Raw genomic sequence first — 14458 nt, 5'->3', positions numbered from 1 at the left:
CCACCTACCGGCGGAAGACAGATTTAAGCGTTGTGTGCGTTAGGGTAGGCGTGACAAATTCATTGTTCAATAGAATAAGTTAGCCGCGCACTTTGCTCTCTCTGAGCGCCGGCAGTGCTTTTCTCTTTGCCGCTAAGTTCGGCCGGCAACTATTTACATACACACACATACACGCGTAAAAACATTTCGCACTGTCTGGCTCTGACGTCATAGCTTTTTTTCTTGGGAGGTTTGTGGGCGTTAGAGTGGGCGTAGAAAAATTTTTTTTGGGTCAATCGATAGGTATGGACAAGACTAATACATTTCAGTTAAAATTTTCTATCTAACATCAAAACTGTAGGAGCCACAGTTTTGGGCGGTTTGTGGGCGTTAGAGTGGGCGTGGCACTCTACTGAAACAAACTTGCGCTGCGTAAGAAGCTCAGGAATCTGCTCGCCAAATCTCAATAGCCTAGCTCTCATAGTTTCCGAGATCTCAGCGTTCATCCGGACAGACGGACAGACGGACAGACGGACAGACGGACAGACGGACAGACGGACAGACGGACATGGCTAGATCGACTCGGCTAGTGATCCTGATCAAGAATATATATACTTTATGGGGTCGGAAACGCTTCCTTCTGCCTGTTACATACTTTCCGACGAATCTAGTATACCCTTTTACTCTACGAGTAACGGGTATAATTAAATCACACTAAACCAGAACGCAAAGTTCGTAATCGAAACCAAAATTGGGTCAACGTTCAAAGCACATAGATACTTCCACAACTATTTGCTATGTGCGGAATTGTAAATTTCATACCTATAATCCCGCACATCGCATTCCTGCATACCTTTGTTGTTTTGTGCAAGTTAAGGAAACCATCTGAAACTAATTAAATCATACTATTCATATGTATATACATGTTCATAATCGAAACCAAAACTGGGTGAACAATTTGCTCTGTGCGAAATTCGGAATTTCAAACCGACAATTATAAATATTATTATTATTAAAATTAAAAATGAGGACAGAAAAGGAAAAATTGTATATTATTATTATTATTATTTTAGGTGATTATATTATGTTACATCCGAGTCCAAGCACAAAAACAATCTCAAACAGGCCTTGAGATTTATGTTCTCCTTAAGTCAGTGCCAGTTTGGATCTTTGAGCAGTTGCCTCATTCAGTGTTCAACATTCCTTCTCTGATATACAACCGGAATTTTCATCTAAAATTTTCTAAAGTTCTTCTCTTTGCCGCGGTGAAAGTACAAGACCAGGTGAGTGCATTCTCGCAGTGTAACACCAACACACACACACACGCACACACACACAATTGCCAAGTCAATTGTTATTGTATTGTAATTCGCTAGTCGAAATATTTTCCGGCACAATAACAATTTGGCTTGCCGCACAGGACCCTCGGCGACACTTGATTGGATTTGTGGTGGTGCTGTTGGCGGTGGTGGTGGCAGAGTGGCGCTGCAAAGTGGTGGCATTTAATTTCCACTAACCACTGGGTAATTAAAATGAAAAGTAAATTACATGGCGAAGGCAAGGATCGGTGGAGGCACCCATTTCAGGACCTCAACTCCAAATCCAGAACCCTTGCCGAGCCTGACACACTTACATGCCATCTGTATCTGGATCTGTATCTGTATCCGTACATGCACATATCTGTATCTGCGTGTCTGTGTGTCTCCACACGTATGTATGTGCCTGTGTGTGCTGGCGGTCTGTGGGTTGTTTTTAAAAGCATTTGCTGCAAATGTATCTCGAACTTCGCACACTTGACTGCCATTCAATTTGCATAGGAAATTAGTTTGTTCGCTTTGAATTGAAGTTGGTCCCACGGGGCCAAACAAGGCCAAAAGTTGCTAAGAGCCAGAGTGCGATAGAGATGGCATGCTGGAGCGAGCGAGATGGCTTTTGTGCACACATGTAACCCCCACAGTAGCACCCATAAACATAATGCAAGTGTAATTAGAATCGATTGCCTAGCTCTCAACATCCTGTAAATAAGTTTACGCCACTATCAGAGTTAAACAATATAACACAATTAACTTGGTTTTCGCAATTTAAAAAATATTTTTCTTAAAGTTTTTTATTAGTATAAAAAGTTTTAAAACATTACTCAAATAACTCAACAACTGGCTTGTAAAAAAGTTTCTATTATCTACCATTTAATTTCATAGATTTGTATAAAAATAAGTTTTAAAATAATTAAATTTTATATTGAAATTTGTTTTATTTTACTTTTCAACATCTATTATCTTGACCTCAGCTGTCCATGTGCGCCAACTGTCTTTGTGCACAATTATGCGTTTTGTTGCTGGATTTTTGAAAGTAGGAGTATCTAGGACCTTGTACTGACACTGCTGCTAATACACTTTAAAAAATGGAAATACCATAAAATCTTAAACAAAATTCACATGAAGGACTATAAGATAAACAAACAAATAAATAAACAAAACTAATAAATCTCAAATGACATTTAAAATATATATTATAATATTATTTAGATTTATTCAGTTGACAGGAATATGTATTTACATTACATATATCTTTTTTTTTTGAGTGTAAAACCAAGGGGTTTGTTATTTTCAGCATGTTATGCGTTGCACTAGGTTCTTTTTTGTTATCTAACCAGTTGGTGACTGTGGCGGCAAAAAGGGGGGCTAACAAAGGAGCAAGGGGGCAGAACAAGGTAAAAAGGATACCATATGAGCACCTGACTCTGCAATAAAACAAGTTGTTTCGGGAGACGACATGTGTCTGGGGCATTGAACACATGTACTCCTATTGTACCCACATTACCAAAGTGATGAAAGTACAATTTCAGAATTGATAATTAATCGATTATGCCGGGTTACACAAAAAATGTGAACAATGAATACCTAATTGTTGTGCAGGTGGAATATTCCCATACCCATGGGTATTAGCTTGGCGATTGTAAGGAAAAGTATTTTAAATGACTTGTTAAAGCTTATACATAAATTGGAAAGCTGTTTTGTTATAAATAATTGAGGTAATTATTTGATTGGATTGAAATGAATAGTTTATTTTATTACAAAGCCAAGATAATGCACTATTACAACTCAATGAAAGTATTTCATGTATTTCTTTTAAAATGCAGGTAAATATTTAAATAAATCATTGCAAAAAGGCCTTAGAGAAAATCACTAAGAAAATTAATTTCCTTGAATGCCAACTATTTTGATAAATTAGTTTGATGGATTTCCTTGCATCCACGTATAGCTTCCAGCTAGCATTTGATTAAGCTCGCATACAAATAGTACAACCACAACGCCATTCTGCTAGTAATTTTCCCAGCTTGCAGGTATTATTATTGCTTTTAGGGCGTTGACAGCTTTTCAAGCCGCAGGGGGCGTTGCACATGCCACCCACCGACGCAACCATGAAAATGGCTTAAATGGAAATTGTTGTACCACTCGAAACCAAGGAAGACAGCCAGGGGGAGGGGGGTTTTAGGGGAAAATTGGGGAGCGTAGGGAAAAGACAGCGACGAACAGGTGGTCTGGGAATCGGGTTCCGGCATGTAATCCCCTTGTTGAGGTTAGACGACAATCTCTGCGGGATTCCAATGCCCCAGACGCAAAGCCGTTCTGCGAAGCTCGAACAGCCTGTGTGTGTATTCGTTAATCGAAAAACACTTCCAGCTAGCGGAATTTTGTTGACATGGAAAATTACTATTGTCTCTATAATAATGTACATGGATTATAATGAAATCATATTGGCAATTAAAATGATAAGCAAAAGAAATTAATATAAAATCACATAAAATGTATTTTATTCTATATCTCCACTACCAAGCACTTAATGTCAACTTTATATCATTTATCATTAATCTATAACACAACTTCAAAATAATATTTCACACTCTCACATTCTATTTCTACTTATTTAGTAAATATCTGACGATGGAACAAGACCCTTCAAACGACATTTTAAGTAGCGAAGAAATGGAAGAATTGAAAGAACTGACCAATCTGTACAAAAGGATCATTGAAAAATTGGATGAACTTGTAAGGGAACGAGAAATTCTATGCTACCAGATTGAATCCATCATCTGGCTGTGCAATCGCTATAGTCTACCTAGTCAACAAGAAATGTTGTTGTATCATATAAATAATGTATTGGGCAATAATGATTTTACAGTTGAAGACGGGGATCTCTTAGAATAACCCTGTCGTCAATGTTTTCTGTTTGTTTTAAATGCTTTCAAAGTCAACAAAATTATAATCCCATGTAAAAGTGCGCCAGTCAACGAAGAATGTCAAGCAAAATATATAATTGTCAAGATGGATACAACCTATGGATTTGCAATCGCTATATGTATGCTACCTAGTCAACAACCAATAAATAATTTATTGAACCATGATGATATATGACGATTCTTAAGATGATGGCGGTAATCGCATGCAACCCCCGTTTCGTCAATTTTTTCTGTTTGATTTAAATGCTTTAGATAAAATTTGACAAAGTCAACAAAATTTTAATTCCAAGTGATAGTAAGCCAGTGAATGAGGAATGCCGAGCTACATATATATTTTTCAAGATAGATCCATCCTCTGGCTGTGCAATCGCTATAAGCTACAAAATCAACGACCAACGTTGTTGTACCATAAAAAAAAAATTTTTTGAACAATGATGATTCTTCAGATGAAGGCGGCGATCGTCAAGTTTTTCCGTTTCCTTTAAATGCTTTTAAGATGGTTTTTGGCAAAGTCAACAAAATTATAATCCCATGTGAAAGAAAGTCAGTGAATGAAGTATGTCAAGATAAATATATAATTTTCAAGATGGATGAACAAAATTATGAAACCTTGTGAAAGAAATGCCAGTGGAAGAGTAATATCAAGAAAGCCTGATCAATACATTTATATGGAACTTGAAGTACTTGATAAATAGTATTTTGGAAGATATTTACCTTTGTACTGGTTGACTTACTTAAAGAAATATACATTTTACGCTCCTGGGATACTAAAAACCATTTCCTTTCTTATTATTGTTGGAATACTTTTTGGTGTTCTTGGGGAATTTTATTGTTGAGGTACTTGATATCATTTTTAGGTGCTTGTCCTTATAACGTCCACACAAAATAAATTATATAATATTGTTAAATAATATATAACATAATTTAATCATAATGATCATATCTTATAAAGTGTTTATCAGCGAATATAGTAGGGATTTTGAAGATGCTATGATAAAATGCTGTATGATTTTTAAATGATCTTAAGGTCCTGCCGTTGTAATTGTTAAAAAAGCTTAGGCGTAGAAGTTGTTGAGATTTTCCTTTATATTGCTTTTGAAGTAGTTCATTGAAGTAGATATTTGTTGGTATTGCCTTGGAAGTACTTGATAAGATACTTTAATAGTTTTTTCGGATATTTAAGAGTATCGTTCCTAAATATGTTTGCACATGACTGCTGTTGTTGAAGTACGTATTTTGTTGGTGTTTCGGGTGTAGCCTGCACCTGCCACTTTCTTGACAGCGACTTTGTTTCGTATCCGAGACAAGAACTCAAAATATTTATGAAGATGCTTGGCAAAAGTTGCCCAGCACACGGAGGTAACATGAAAACTTGTGGAAACAATTTGCCCGGCAAGCAAGTTAGCCACTGAATTTTCCAGGGTATATTGGTTCCGGGCGGCAAGATGAAAACTTTTTAGCAAAGGTATTTAATTTTCGCCTGTACAAATAGAGGTCAGCAAGTGGTCGAAAGACCCGAAACCATTTAGTGCGGACCAACTTTTCGACGTGTGTGCGTGTGTGTGTGTGTTTCGGGGGGCTGGGCGTGTGTTGGCCCGGTGGGCGTGGCACCGCATGCGGTAGGCAGTGGCAATGGCAATTTGAAATTTATGCACACGTTGCAGTTCAACTGACAAACAAGCACATAAATCAATTTATCGGCCATTTGGGAGGGTGAAATGGGGCTGGTGGGCGAAATATCTCTATGTCCACCTATGTGTGTTCTGTGCGGAATTTGAACGAGCATACATACATATATATATGCACCCGATTCGGAGGTGGTGCATTGGCGTTTACAACTCCAGGGCACAATTATTGAGATTTGTTTCAACCAGAACAACAAGCAGACAAAGTGGTAGTGTGGGCAAAACTCTGCTCTTATTTGGTTATTGGCCACGAGACGGCGATCGATAAAGTTGCCCAACCATATTGCAGCCCTCCGTTTTCGATTTAAAGGGTGTTCGATGCCTCGACCATGGCAGCTCACCCACTTTCTCTTCGTTATTCGCCCGGCCAAACGAGCGCCGTGGGCTATTTACAATTTGCTTTTGATTTGTTTCATCAACTTTCATTAAATTTTATTAAATTTTAATTGCCATGTTTACATAGCCTCTTGCCTTTTTGTGCCAGCGTCTTTGCTGCTCGGTTTTTCTACGCAGTCAACAGATTTTCGGTAAATTTTCTTCCTCCCCCAAGTGGTCTTCTGAAAGGTGTCCTTTGTGAATCGGAAAGCTAAGAAGTTTTAGTGGCTCTTGGTGTGGAAAATGTGTTCCTGTTGCCTAGGCTGATGGGTGCCTTAGGAAAACTTAGTTACGATCAATTAGAAATGTGAAAACTCTGAACTCCTACTTATACTAATGTAATTCAAATGCCATATTTTGCCCTGCTAATGAACATTTAAAGATACCTAATTGTAAAAAATATAAATATTTCAACAATATTTGTACACTGTTTGGCATATATGTTAAAATAAAAAACATGTTTCACATTTAGAAGTGCCAAGAATTGTTTTAACTTTTAGGTATTCAATTGAAATATATATCTGACATCAAAACGGCCAGATTTTCAGTAGTTAATTAAATTTTGGGCTATAAAAATCATCAAATGCAAGTACAATTAGGAACTACTTTAAAATTCTATAACACATTTATTGTCTATATATCATATATCATTTATATCATTTATTATGTTCACCGACAGTTCACAAAGATGCCTGGTCGGAGGGAAAATCCTGGAGGAACAATGATGAAGCCGATCTGCCAGGCATAGTCATCTCCGTCACCGTTCACTTTGCTGGCAAGCAATTAAATTTTAATTACACTTTTAGCGCTTGGCCCGCTAACAAGCTTCGGTTCCAGCTTTTCGCAGGAACAGCGGGAGCCGCTTCCCCGCCAGTCTCATTTTAATGACAATTTATCGCCTAGGATGTGGCCAGGTGAGTCGGGTGAGTCCTGTGGGTCCTGAGAGTCCTGTGGGTCCTGTGGGTCCTGTGGGCGGGACGGGAAAAAGTGGGCTTGTGCGTAGCGAAGGCCAACTGACGTTCATTGCAAATTAGCCGCTGCACTTTTCAGTGCAGTCCTAAAGTCCTTAAGTCCTCCAGCCGGCGGGCAACGCGTCGTATGCGCAATAAATAAATCTGTCGTAATTAAAACGCGCCCTTTGCGACATCGCCTCAACTGTCATCCGCAATTTACGTGCCCTCTCTATTTATCCAGCTCCAGCGCCTTGTCCCCCTTTCTCCATTTCACTTTTTCTCCTTTCTCCTTTCTCCATTCCCCAATTCCTGTTCATTCTCTCGTGCTGTTACCCATCGCCAATTCCATTTTGTTGTCATGGCAGCGGCGCACAAAATTCCCAACTATAAATTACTTTGTTTCCAGGAATTCGCAAAAAGCGGCAAAGAAGAAAGAAGCCCAACTGCGACAATATCCGGATGAACGAAGTTCAAATGCCCTGGAGAAAGCCGTGAAGATCGGATCTCGCAGGATATTAAATCCATATAATTTTATGGCTTGCCATGAGGATGGGTTTGGCATCATTAAATCGTTTGTCTTGGGGCAAAATGTAGTAAGCAAGTCTGATTGCACATCTTACTTACTATGTAGGTAGTAAATTAACAATTATTTTGCAGATTTCTTTATATGTGATAATTATAAAAGGGTTTTTTAATTAAAGATATATTTTAGGAACAATATAAACCATTTATAGAAAAAATTTGTAAAAAGTAATAATTAAGTTAAGGTATATACCAGATAAAGAACCTCTTAAGATATTTAAAATTCCGGTAGAGTATTTCCAGGCTGTTTATAATGAGATAATCATTCAGAACCCATAATTAAATGTGCAATTTGTTTATGGGATAAAGTTTGAGAACATAGCTTGAACACAATTGTGAGTACCGATGGTGCCCTAAAATATTGGTAGCCTAAATATCCACCTGGGAGATCGGTAGTTGTTCGCTCGGGGTATGGCCAGTATTTCATTTTTTCCCCGCAATACCTTGCTTTGGCAAGCGGCGCAAAGATAAAACAAACAAAACCAAAACAAACTCCGGCAAAAGGCCAAAACGCGTCCATAAATTGCCCAATGAAAGCGGACCCCGGGGGCCGACATATCCAAAGGACCATGGTCGAATCGAATCCTGGGCCAGGACCTGGACTAGGACACCGCAGAAAAGGTGTCCGGAGTGGACTGGAGTGGACTCCGGTAGATTCATTCATTTTTCATCTCTCAGCGGGGCCTGATATCAAAGTGCGTTTGGGGTTTAGTTTTTTCATTCCCTTTATTCGGAGAACCAAAAGTTATTGGCATACTTTATTAAAATTTCATATATACCGCATCAGAGAATTTATCATTACAACTTTAAGTGTTATTTAATAAATATTCTGAAGCGGGATGTTTACAAATCAATAAAAATAATTTTGTAGGCTGCCCACAAAAACCCTCAATTACGGCAAACGGTGTAAATAAAACTACAAGTGAAATGGCCTTTTCAATTGAATTGAATCGCAATTAATGACCAACAAGTGCTCTTTACATAAAGTTTTTTATATAAATAGTTTCAAACAAATTGCGTGTATAAAGAGTATGTATTAACAAGATTAACAAGAATTTGAAATGCTATGTGCATAATAAATATTTGTAAAAAAGCCATTTGTTAGAGAATGTGATTTCTAGCGAAAAAATAAGGCATTTAAAGAACTTCGTTGCCTGCATTCCAAAACTTGCGAACCCTTCTCCACTTGTTTTCCCCATATTTTCCATTCTTTGCCAGTTGAGCTTTTCCGCTGCTAACATTTCCTTTCTTTGCCTTTTCTCTGTTTTCCCCCCCTTTGTGGAGATCTCTTTCAAATCGCTGCCTTTGCCATTCGCCGTTGGCTGTCTTTCGTTGAAGTTTTTTCACACTTCCGCCGACACCACCCACGGGGCGCCACCCACTGGGGGCCCTTCCCACCTTCCCACCTTCCCGTCCTCCCATCAACTGCATCCCAACGTCCTTGGGGGCGGCATGCATGACAGATGGCCACGCCCAGCGAAAATGATATCATTTGTACTCGCATCGGTCGGCGAGCTATTTTGCCATGTGGTCTGTTATTTTGTGTTGCATACTTTCCAGCAAACAAAAGCGCCGCATGATGCTGCTGGGCGTGGCACAGTGCTACACAGCAATATAAACAAAAATTAAAAAAAATCGTAACCAAGGAAATAAAACCCCCCGACAAATCAATTTTGATTCACTTTTAAAAATAAAAAAAAACCTAGGTATAAAGATATTTCCCTGGTAAATTGATAAGTTATTATTTTTATCTTTTTAAAAATTCTCTCAATAAAATATTTTTTATACCCCTTCAGAGGGTATAATGATTTCAGTCAGTTTCCGACCCCATAAAGTATATATATTCTTGATCCATGATAGCCATGCCCGTCTGTTAGCCCGACTGTCCGTTCCTACGCAAACTAGTATCTCAGTTTTAAAGCTATCGGGATGATGCCTTCTCAAAAGTCTTATTTATATTGCAGGTTGTATATAAATCAGAACAATCCGGATCGGACAACTATATCCCATGCCTTCCAAAGGAGTGAGAAAAAAATATATTAAAAAAAAATGTAAAATAGTATAACTTTGGTGTTTTTTGACAAATTAACTTATACTCTTGGTATTATCAATCTTTTGATTTTTCAAAATTTCGAAGAAAGTTTAAAAAAAATCATATAGCTGCCATAAGAACGATCGTGCAATTAAAGTCGAAATAATACAAAGACCGTTGTATTTCGTTTATTTACGGTAGTAAATTAAAATGGAACATTATCTAAAAAAATTTCTATAATTAGATTTTAGTTTTCTAAAAATTGGAGAGCTCTGCTCATACAAGGCTCACACGGAAACGACCTGCAAGGGTATAGAAACTTCGGCTTGCCGAAGTAAACTTCCTCTCTTGTTTTGATTAATAATTCAAAATTAATTGTTATTATGATTTTGCAAAGATGTTTTATAATATTTAGTCACCCCAAAGGCAGAGCATGCTGTTGTATTTTGTATTTTAAAAGTGTAACTAAAGAGCCTTACGTTTTCTCAAGGCGTAAATGCAATTGTTTCCAATGTGCCTCCTTGGCCAACTCGATGTTAGTTGTGTACTTGTCTTGTGCGAAATGGAAGGGCACGAATGCTCTTAATGGCTCGCGCAGGCTTCGTCACTTAGTTTGCCATTTGGCTGCCAGCTTAGTTTAATGCCTCGCCCCTGCTCGACCCCCTCAACCGCCGTGACACCCCCCTGCTCGAACCCCCCTTAAGCCCATCCATGCTGACGCCTCTGGCATCGCCTGTCGCCGTCTTGTCTTGGCCAAGCTAAAGTGTTTTCAGCTGCGCTTGATTGACATGATATGATGGCAGCCAGGGGCTTCTGTTGGCTGCGGAATTGCACGATGTGAAATGTGGGATGTACACAAATACGGTGGTCTGGGGCAATCCTGTCTTTCACTGGCTTCGATTTGATTTGGCTCGGTTTGGCCGATCAATGAGTTCAACCAAAGCCAAATTGCTTGACCCAGACAAGGATATTGCGGAGAGGTCGGCGAATTATGTGCTCCTCTTGTTGATAAGGCCGGAATTTGCGATGTGGACGGGGTGGTTGGTGGCCATTTAGGGGGCTCAAATGCGGCCTAAGTCTGCAGGCCGATAATTGAATAATTCCCATAATTTCGAAGGCGTGGACAAACATGTGCTTATGAATTTTCATAAATTATGGGAGTGTACCTTGGTATATAAATAGAGAAAATGATTAGGAATTTTACTTACATCAACACAAATTTAAGCATTAATTAAAAAGGGGATAATTCAATTAATTACATTAATAAAAATATTCTTAAACACGTATCTTACAAAATTAATGTTAGTATTTGCTTAAAGGCCCTTTTACAGTTCAAGCAATAAATACATTTTAATATTTTCATTAATATATGAACACAATATATATTACAACTCATTTTCGAACCTTTTGCTTTATTAATTAATGTTAATTATTTTAAAAAGTGCTTGCAAATTTACCTAAATGTAAATTAAATGTAATAACTTTTAATTAAAGCCTTTAAGCAGCTTAAAAAGTATAAAAAATTCAATTCATATATACATATATGACATTTCAAACATGTAAAATGAACGAAATACTGGAAAATTAATCTCTTAAGGAATTTCAACACGGGTAAATGCTCCTTTTGTATATCTTCTTAAGTTAAATAACTATATTCAACCTATTTATCCCCATAAAGATTTTCTTAATCCTTATTGACTGAATATTAACCAAAACAGAGACCTGCTCGCATATATTTCCTGGAGTTAAGTCCCTATAGACTGGATTTTATCCAGAGTTGTAGGAAGACCCGTCGCATTCATCATCGCATCCTTTTCAATTTGGATTCTCGCTCCTTGCCGCCCGGGATCTGTGGATCTGTATCTGATGATTGGCCATGTATCTGCTTGTTGTTTCGATTAAAGGACTTCCGCGAAGCCCCTCCTGCCCGCTCCGCCTGGTGTTGCCCCCTGATTAAGCATAATTTATGTTGGCCAAGTGGCGACCATTAGCGCTGCGTCGCCATCGCCATCGTGGAATCCTCGGAGTCGCAGTCGCAGTCGCCATGTCCATGATAAATGCACCGCATTAGCGTCCAATGCCAGCCGGCAATAAATCCCTATCCCCCGTCGAAATCAACCGCGCTGACCCCACTGGTAACCCCACTTATTTCCCCGATGTTTGGTTAATTTCGCTGCGGGAATTTTAAATCATCTTTAAATTAGGGTCATGCAAACTCAATAAACCAAAGGCGAACTGGATGCTGGCTACTGGATGCTGCTGGGTGGTATTCAGCGTTCACTTCTGCACTAATTGAGTTGCAGATACATTCGCACATTTGCCACAATTTGGCAAACAAATCACGTAGCAACTGACGCTGCTCATCCCACTGCCCGGTATCCAAAAAGGCACCCAAGGCCATTACATTACACACGGCTCCTCCGACATCCGATGTACATGGTATATTGCATTCCCCGATTTCGCTGGGGGTTACCTATACATTTTCCACCCTGGCTCTCTCTGGGTCTCCGGGTCTTTCGAGCGGGGAACAGATGGCCTCGACGAATGTGGGGTGGTATTTCAATATTGCTGAACACACAGACCAGTATTTAATTGATTCTCTGTGGATTCCTTGCAGCCATCGGTCAAGGTATTAGTTTTAATCGAAGAACATTCATGTTTTGGAGAGCATTAAGGCTTTCCTTTTTCATTTCCTCGTTAACCAGTGCTGACATTAAAAAAGAACACACGTGGAATAAAACGTAAAAAAAAGAACAAATAATGTTTTAAACTGAGGGTTTCTGGCTTTATCTTACAAAAATGTAATAGACCTGTCCTTAAAAAGTCTAGATATGGCAGCCTGGCCAGTTTTTCCACTGATTTTATATCACCTATAACTTAAAGGGCAAAGGGATATATACGAATGTACGCTCTCATTCTCTACCCGATTCCCATTTCGATTCAAACACTCTGGGTGTGGGTTAAAATTTACATTTATTTAATTTGCCCTGGCCCCGAGAAATGCAAATGCCGCCGTTGCAATGCAAAATGTTTGAATGCAGTAGCCCCCTCTCTTTCTCACACCTTAACGCCATCTCTTTCGCCCCGAATACGGCCGTCTTTGTCTGCATTAATGCATATGCATGAGACTTAAGCGTGGCCACGCCTCGAAGTTGGCAGTTGTGTGCAACTACCCAGTACCCAAAATTATCGACACTTAAAATGTTGCAAGCGTCGCTTGTTTGCCGCCTCCCCCTTTGCACCCCGCTAATGCCATCTTAACCCCCTTTCCTGGGCACTTCCTCTGGGGTCTCTTCATCTTCGTCTTCATCGCCGCCGAGTGCCGTTGTCCTGTCAAAGGATTCCCGTCGACGTTTATGTAATCTTAATGTTTATGCAGCTTATGCTTCATAAATTCGGCGCGCCCCGAAAATCCCCATTACACCCCCCATACCCATACCCCCCCTCCACCGCCGCCACTGGAAATGCGCTGCTTTTGGCGCCACGACGTCGTCTTCCGGTGGCATTTTGCCCCATCGCAGCTGGATCTTCATTTTATACCCTTGTTCGGTGATTTGCCCACGCATCTGGTAAAACTTTACAGATCCATTCGAAGTTTATCACCTTAAATTCTTATTTTTCGGTGAAAAATGTAAGAAAAATTATTTCTAGCTTTAAAAATACGTTTAAAAAATATTTATTATATGATACCATATCACTCCTTAGTGCTTCGGTGGTATAACATATTTAAGCTGAAATAGCTTCCCATACCATTAATTTTTATGCAGGGTAGCCACCACTTCGTTGCCCTTTTCATTGGCAATCCATTTCGTGTGTTTTTGCCAGCTCTTCTTACTTTTTGCTTCCGTTTTTGCACATCCGTTGCCGTTTGTGCCATTTGTTTATTGCCAGTTTCATTGCTTCATTGCGAGCGCTGGCGAGCCATACCGTGCTTATCTGCCCCCATACCATGCCCCATACCATCCTGCCACCTCCTCGTTCTCGATGCTCCTTGCAGCTTCATCTTCATCTTCATCTTCATCCGCCGCTCCACATCGCTCCTGCTTTATTTTGGCTGATGGAAATATTTTTACGACAAGTTTTTCGCGAAGATTTGCAACATTTGCAGAAAAAGGAAAACGGAAGTGGCTGTGGCACTGGAAGTTGCTCGAATCAGCGCAAAAACAAAAAGAACGTGTATATATACATACGTATAAAAGCCAGGGAAACGCACATTCTGGCCATAAAACGCTTTAAGTTGATGTGTTCGCTTTGATCAACCTCTGACCCCTAGCTGACCCCTCGTTTAGCGCCGGAATGTTGTCAAGTTTTATGTTAACATCGGTGGGCAGCAGTGGAATGGCATTGCGCACCCCGCACTTTTCTCGTTCATGAATTTTGCAGCCGGCAGCAAAATGCAAAAATTATAATTAGGCAGCCGCGTGATGCGAGCGAAACAAGAGATATCGCACAGCCCCCTTTCTCCACTTTCTTCCCCTTTTATTTTCAGCCCGATTTCACAGTCAACGCACGTTCGAGCACAAAGTACATTTTATTAGCCTGCTTCTTGCATCGACCACGGTGGTTGAGTGTGGCTGCACCACTTCCGATAGGACGACACGTAATTGGTGTG

General features: G+C 39.5%; 1 long non-coding RNA gene across 1 annotated transcript; it reads left to right on the top strand.

The window, feature by feature from the left end:
* Nucleotides 1-1135: 1135 nt before the first annotated feature.
* Nucleotides 1136-4993, top strand: LOC119557133. The gene is made up of 2 exons (XR_005220047.1): nucleotides 1136-1262; nucleotides 3911-4993. It is a non-coding gene; the product is annotated as an uncharacterized LOC119557133 (long non-coding RNA).
* Nucleotides 4994-14458: the final 9465 nt, after the last annotated feature.

Source organism: Drosophila subpulchrella, chromosome X, assembly GCF_014743375.2.
Source record: "Drosophila subpulchrella strain 33 F10 #4 breed RU33 chromosome X, RU_Dsub_v1.1 Primary Assembly, whole genome shotgun sequence".
NCBI classification, from domain to species: Eukaryota; Metazoa; Arthropoda; class Insecta; order Diptera; family Drosophilidae; genus Drosophila; species Drosophila subpulchrella.
This window is presented reverse-complemented; position numbering and strand designations above follow the sequence as displayed.